This window comes from Harmonia axyridis, chromosome X, assembly GCF_914767665.1.
Source record: "Harmonia axyridis chromosome X, icHarAxyr1.1, whole genome shotgun sequence".
NCBI classification, from domain to species: domain Eukaryota; kingdom Metazoa; phylum Arthropoda; class Insecta; order Coleoptera; family Coccinellidae; genus Harmonia; species Harmonia axyridis.
The window spans coordinates 36476078-36483577 of record NC_059508.1 but is presented as its reverse complement, the minus strand read 5'-3'; the positions used below and the strand labels follow the sequence as shown (position 1 = coordinate 36483577).

General features: G+C 41.7%; 1 non-coding gene across 1 annotated transcript; it reads right to left on the bottom strand.

Moving 5' to 3' along the window:
* Positions 1-4404: 4404 nt before the first annotated feature.
* Positions 4405-4523, bottom strand: LOC123688359. The gene has a single exon (XR_006749886.1). It is a non-coding gene; the product is annotated as a 5S ribosomal RNA (ribosomal RNA).
* Between the last annotated feature and the right edge of the window lie 2977 nt (positions 4524-7500).

Below are 7500 nucleotides of genomic sequence, written 5' to 3'. Positions count from 1 at the left end.
TTAAACCATGCCGGAAAGTCGACTTCACGTCGTGCATCGGTACAAAGTTATTCAAGGGGCAAAATAAATTCACGAGAGTAGGTCCGATTACCGCTGGATCAGACGACGATTGTAACTTGTTGGATACGAATGTATCCGATGTATGTACGTCGTCCGTCTCAGATCTGTAGTAAGTGGGCCTACCCAAGATGCACACGATAATTTTAGCTTAAACCATGCCGAAAAGTCGACTTCACGTCGTGCATCGGTACAAAATTATTCAAGGGGCAAAATAAATTCACGAGAGTAGGTCCGATTACCGCTGGATCAGACGACGATCGTAACTTGTTGGATACAAATGTATCCGATGTATGTACGTCGTCCCTCTCTGATCTACGGTACGTGGACCGACCCAAGATGCACACGATAATTTTAGCTGACTTCATGCCGAAAAGTCGGTTCACGTCATGCATCGGTATCTTAAATCGCGCCGTAAAGTCGTTCACGTCATGCATCGGTATCTTAAATCGAGCCGAAAAGTCGGCTCACGTCATGCATCGGCGTCTTTTTTTTGTGCCACCGATGCATGACGTGAACGACCCTAGGGCGCGATTTAAAGCCATACCGATGCATGACGTGAGCCGACTTTTCGGCTCGATTTAAGATACCGATGCATGACGTGAACGACTTTACGGCGCGATTTAAGATACCGATGCATGACGTGAACGACTTTACGGCGCGATTTAAAGCTATACCGATGCATGACGTAAACAAGATCACACCGATGCAGCACGTTAACATTAAAGCCCGCCTAATCCGATCGATGGAGGCCGTCTCGAGTGTCCAACTTGCTCACAAGAGCCGAGAAACAAACCGATGCATCACGTAGACAAGATCGTACCGAATGTTAACACAATCCAGAAGGAAATAATCTTAGATGAATATCGATTCTGATTATTGATTTTTCTTTCGCGATATTGATAGAAGACATCTGAATGAATTTCGAATTAATTCCGAAATCAAAAAAATATTTTCAATAAATTTTTTTTTCTAGAGTACCTCGGTCTTTTCTATTTTTTTCCAAGTTTCGTACGTCAATCAACATACATCCCAGAAAAAATCATCTCTCTAACTATCCTGGTTCAAAAGTTGTATCGGAACATTTCACGTCGAAAAAGAACATAGGCGAAAAAGGACGTGAACATTATTCCTTATAAAAACCAAACCCGACCATGGATTTTGATTCTGATTGTTGATTATCGCTATTAGAACACATTAGGAGGCAACCAAATCAAATTTGAGAAAATTCCACGATCAGAAAATTTTTTTCGAAAAAAAAAAAAAAATTCGAGGACACCTCGGTCATGGCAAGTTATTTTCCACAATCCATTCCCCAATCGACGTACATCACAGAAAAAATCATCTCTCTAACTATCCTGGTTCAAAAGTTGTATCGGAACATTTTCACGTCGAAAATATATCTCTAAGTCCAGACCGATGCACCACGTAATCTCGGGCAGACCGATGCACAACGTAAATGACGATCGGGACCGGGGCGATCGGTCGTATCTGACACCGCCGGCTCGGTTCTAACATCGTCAATGAGTCGGGGTTGAAAAAAAGGACGTGAACATTATTCCTTATAAAAATCAAACCCGATCATGGATTTTGATTCTGATTGTTGATTATCGCTATTAGAACATATAAGGAGGCAACCAAATCAAATTTGAGAAAATTCCACGATCAGAAAATTTTTTTCGAAAAAAAAAAAAAAATCGTAATCACCTCGGTCATGGCGAGTTATTTTCCGTATTTCATTCCACAATCAACGTACAACATAGAAGAAATCATCTCTCTAACTATCCTGGTTCAAAAGTTGTATCGGAACATTTCACGTCGTAATATCTCGCCAAGTCCAGACCTCGGCGATAGGTAGTATCTGACACCGTCCGCTCGGGACTGACATCGACTTGGACTCGGGCTGATGATGGGGAGGCGTTTAAGGACGTGAACATTTTTCCTTATAAAAATTAAAGTCGACAATGAATATTGATTCTGATTACTGATTTACGCTTTAAAAACACATTAGAAGGCAACCAAATCGAATTTGAGGAAATTCCACGATCAGAAAATTTTTTTCGAAAAAAAAAAAAATCCGAAAAATATTTTTCGATTCCTATTACTGATTTACTCTTTTAGAACACATTAGGAGGCAACCAAATCAAATTTGAGAAAATTCCACAATCAGAAAATTTTTTTCGAAAAAAAAAAAAATTCGAGGACACCTCGGTCATGGCAAGTTATTTTCCACAATCCATTCCCCAATCGACGTACATCACAGAAAAAATCATCTCTCTAACTATCCTGGTTCAAAAGTTGTATCGGAACATTTTCACGTCGAAAATATATCTCTAAGTCCAGACCGATGCACAACGTAAACTAGGGCTGAACCGATGCACCACGTAATATCGGGCAGACCGATGCAGAACGTAAACTCGATCATACCGATGCTTCACGTAATCTCGATCTTACCGATGCACCACGTAAACAAGGGCAGACCGATGCAGAACGTAAAGTAGATCTTACCGATGCACCCCGTAATCTCGATCTTACCGATGCACCACGTAATCTCCATCTTACCGATGCACCACGTGAACTGGATCTTACCGATGCAGAACGTGAATTGGATCTTACCGATGCACCACGTAAACTCGATCATACCGATGCACCACGTAATCTCGGGCAGACCGATGCACAACGTGAATGACGATCGGGACCGGGGCGATCGGTCGTATCTGACACCGCCGGCTCGGTTCTAACATCGTCAATGAGTCGGGGTTGAAAAAAAGGACGTGAACATTTTTCCTTATAAAAATCAAACCCGATCATGGATTTTGATTCTGATTGTTGATTATCGCTATTAGAACATATAAGGAGGCAACCAAATCAAATTTGAGAAAATTCCACGATCAGAAAATTTTTTTCGAAAAAAAAAAAAAAATCGTAATCACCTCGGTCATGGCGAGTTATTTTCCGTATTTCATTCCACAATCAACGTACAACATAGAAGAAATCATCTCTCTAACTATCCTGGTTCAAAAGTTGTATCGGAACATTTCACGTCGTAATATCTCGCCAAGTCCAGACCTCGGCGATAGGTAGTATCTGACACCGTCCGCTCGGGACTGACATCGACTTGGACTCGGGCTGATGATGGGGAGGCGTTTAAGGACGTGAACATTTTTCCTTATAAAAATTAAAGTCGACAATGAATATTGATTCTGATTACTGATTTACGCTTTAAAAACACATTAGAAGGCAACCAAATCGAATTTGAGGAAATTCCACGATCAGAAAATTTTTTTCGAAAAAAAAAAAAATCCGAAAAATATTTTTCGATTCCTATTACTGATTTACTCTTTTAGAACACATTAGGAGGCAACCAAATCAAATTTGAGAAAATTCCACAATCAGAAAATTTTTTTCGAAAAAAAAAAAAATTCGAGGACACCTCGGTCATGGCAAGTTATTTTCCACAATCCATTCCCCAATCGACGTACATCACAGAAAAAATCATCTCTCTAACTATCCTGGTTCAAAAGTTGTATCGGAACATTTTCACGTCGAAAATATATCTCTAAGTCCAGACCGATGCACAACGTAAACTAGGGCTGAACCGATGCACCACGTAATATCGGGCAGACCGATGCAGAACGTAAACTCGATCATACCGATGCTTCACGTAATCTCGATCTTACCGATGCACCACGTAAACACGGGCAGACCGATGCAGAACGTAAAGTAGATCTTACCGATGCACCACGTAATCTCGATCTTACCGATGCACCACGTAATCTCCATCTTACCGATGCACCACGTGAACTGGATCTTACCGATGCAGAACGTGAATTGGATCTTACCGATGCACCACGTAAACTCGATCTTACCGATGCACCACGTAATCTCAATCTTACCGATGCACCACGTGAACTGGATCTTACCGATGCAGAACGTGAATTGGATCTTACCGATGCACCACGTAAACTCGATCTTACCGATGCACCACGTAATCTCAATCTTACCGATGCACCACGTGAACTGGATCTTACCGATGCAGAACGTGAATTGGATCTTACCGATGCACCACGTAAACTCGATCTTACCGATGCACCACGTAATCTCAATCTCACCGATGCACCACGTGAACTGGATCTTACCGATGCAGAACGTGAATTGGATCTTACCGATGCACCACGTAAACTCGATCTTACCGATGCACCACGTAATCTCGATCTTACCGATGCACCACGTAATCTCAATCTTACCGATGCATCACGTAATCTCGATCTTACCGATGCAGAACGTAAACTCGATCATACCGATGCACCACGTTATCTCGGCAGACCGATGCAGAACGTAAAAAAAAGCTTACAGCACGCGGTGTTCCCAAGCGGTCACCCATCCAAGTACTAACCGCGCCCGACGCTGCTTGGCTTCAGTGTTCTGACGAGAACTGGCAATTTCAGCGTGGTATGGCCGTAAACAACATATATTGCGATATTTTCTATGATATCTCACTTTTTGGGAGCGGAAAGGACGTGAACGTTTTTCCTCATAAAAAATGAAATAACTTTTGGATATTAATTCTGATTGTTGATTTAAGCTTTAAGAACACATTAGGACATATCTCAATGAAATTTGAGGGATTTCCGAAATCGAAAAATATTTTTCGAAAAAAAAAAAAAATCCCAGAAGACCTCGGTCATCTCAAGTTTATTTCCATATTCTATTACACAATCAACGTACATCACAAAAGGAACCATCTCTCTAACTATCACAGTTAAATTTTTGTATCGGAACATTTCACGTCGGAATATCTCGCTAAGTCCAGACCGGGAGATCGGTCGCATCTGACACCGTCCGCTCCGGTCTAACATCGTCTTGGAGTCGGGGTAACGATGGAGAGGCGTTTAAGGACGTGAACATTTTTCCTTATAAAAATTAAAGTCGACAATGAATATTGATTCTGATTACTGATTTACTCTTTTAGAACACATTAGAAGGCAACGCAATCAGATTTGAGGAAATTTCAAGATCAGAAAATTTTTTTCGAAAAAAAAAAAAATTCAAGAACACCTGGGTCATGGCAAGTTATTTCCCAGCAATCCATTCCACAATCAACGTACAACATAGAAGAAATCATCTCTCTAACTATCCTGGTTCAAAAGTTGTATCGGAACATTTCACGTCGAAATACCTCGCCAAGTCCAGACCGGGGCGATAGGTAGTATCTGACACCGTCCGCTCGGGACTGACATCGACTTGGACTCGGGCTAATGATGGGGAGGCGTTTAAGGACGTGAACATTTTTCCTTATAAAAATTAAAGTCGACAATGAATATTGATTCTGATTACTGATTTACGCTTTAAAAACACATTAGAAGGCAACCAAATCAAATTTGAGGAAATTCCAAAATCAGAAATTTTTTTTCAAAAAAAAAAAAATCCGAAAAATATTTTTCGATTCTGATTACTGATTTACTCTTTTAGAACACATTAGAAGGCAACGAAATCAAATTTGAGTAAAATCCAAAATCAGAAAATATTTTTCGAAAAAAAAAAAAAAATTCGAGAACACCTCGGTCATGGCAAGTTATTTTCCACAATCCATTCCCCAATCAACGTACATCCCAGAAAAAATCATCTCTCTAACTATCCTGGTTCAAAAGTTGTATCGGAACATTTTCACGTCGAAAATATATCTCTAAGTCCAGACCGATGCAGAACGTAAACTCGATCATACCGATGCTTCACGTAATCTCGATCTTACCGATGCACAACGTAAACTAGATCACTACCGATGCAGAACGTAAACTCGATCTCACCGATGCACCACGTGAACTGGATCTTACCGATGCAGAACGTGAATTGGATCTTACCGATGCACCACGTAAACTCGATCTTACCGATGCACCACGTAATCTCGATCTTACCGATGCACCACGTGAACTGGATCTTACCGATGCAGAACGTGAACTCGATCTTACCGATGCACCACGTAAACTAGGGCTGACCGATGCATCACGTAAACGACGATCGAGAGGCGCGAAAGGACGTGAACGTTTTTCATTATAAAAATTGAAATAAATGATAAATAATGATTCTGATTGTTGATTATCGTTTTTAATATGCATTAGTAGGCAACCAAATGAAATTTGAGGAAATTCCGATAACAGAAAATTTTTTCGAAAAAAAAAAAAAATTCATGAAATCCTCGGTCATCGCAAAATATTTACCATATTCTGTTCGATAATCAACGTATATTTAAGAAGGAATCATATCTGTATCTATCTTGGTTCAAATTTTGTATCGGAACATTTTGACCAAAGTCCGAGCTTCGGCCGAAACAGACACCGCTGACCTGGCCTATCGATCGACCGAGAGTCGGGGATAGAGCGTAAGTGTTGTCTGGAGGGGAACCCTGTGCTCTCCTGACATATATAGGGAAGGTGGTCGCGTTGGGCGATGCAGAACGTTTGGATCGGGAATTATATTTTTGGTTCAGCTATTGGAATATGGTTTATTGTTGGTATATATTGGCGAAATAACGTTCTTACTGACTGGGGATATTCATAAAAATGAGTCCGGAGATTTTCAGATCGAAGTCCGAGTGATCCGACTTGGAAGGCGTGTTGGGTGGGTCGAGATGGCTTAGATCGATCAGACGAGGCGGGCTAAGTGTTGACGTCATGCATCGGTCCATTTTCAGATTGAGTCCGAGTAATCCGACTTTGAAAGAGTGTTGGTGCGTCGAGACTGTTTAGATAGATCGGACGAGGCGGACTAGGTGTTAACGACATGCATCGGTATATTTTCTGATCGGAGTCCGAAGAAATCGGCCCTAGTAGGCGCAGCGGACGGTCGAGACGGCCTCGGTGGGTCGGATCGATCGGGAAAAGTTTGCTAAATCGTGTCTGGAGGGGAACCTTGGGTTCTCCTGACATATATAGGGGATAAGGTTTGGGTGAACGATTCTTCACGTAAAAGTTGAGTAATTTATTTTTCGATAAGCTTTTGGATATTGATGAGAAGTATATGTATATCTTCGATTAAAAGAATTCTTACCGTCTCGATGTATATTATATTAGATATATAAGAAATAGTTAACGTGATGCATCGGCCGATTTCCGGATCGGAGTTCGAGAGATGCGACTTTCGATGCGCGATGGGTGGATCGAGACGGCCTAGATCGATCGGACGAGGCGGACTAGGTGTTAACGACATGCATCGGCGGATTTTCTGATCGGAGTCCGAAGAAATCAGCTCTAGTAGGCGCGGCGAACGGTCGAAACGGCCTCGATCGATCGGACGAGGCGGACTAGGTGTTAACGACATGCATCGGCGGATTTTCTGATCGGAGTCCGAAGAAATCAGCTCTAGTAGGCGCGGCGAACGGTCGAAACGGCCTCGGTGGGTCGGATCGATCGGGAAAAGTTTGCTAAATCGTGTCTGGAGGGGAAT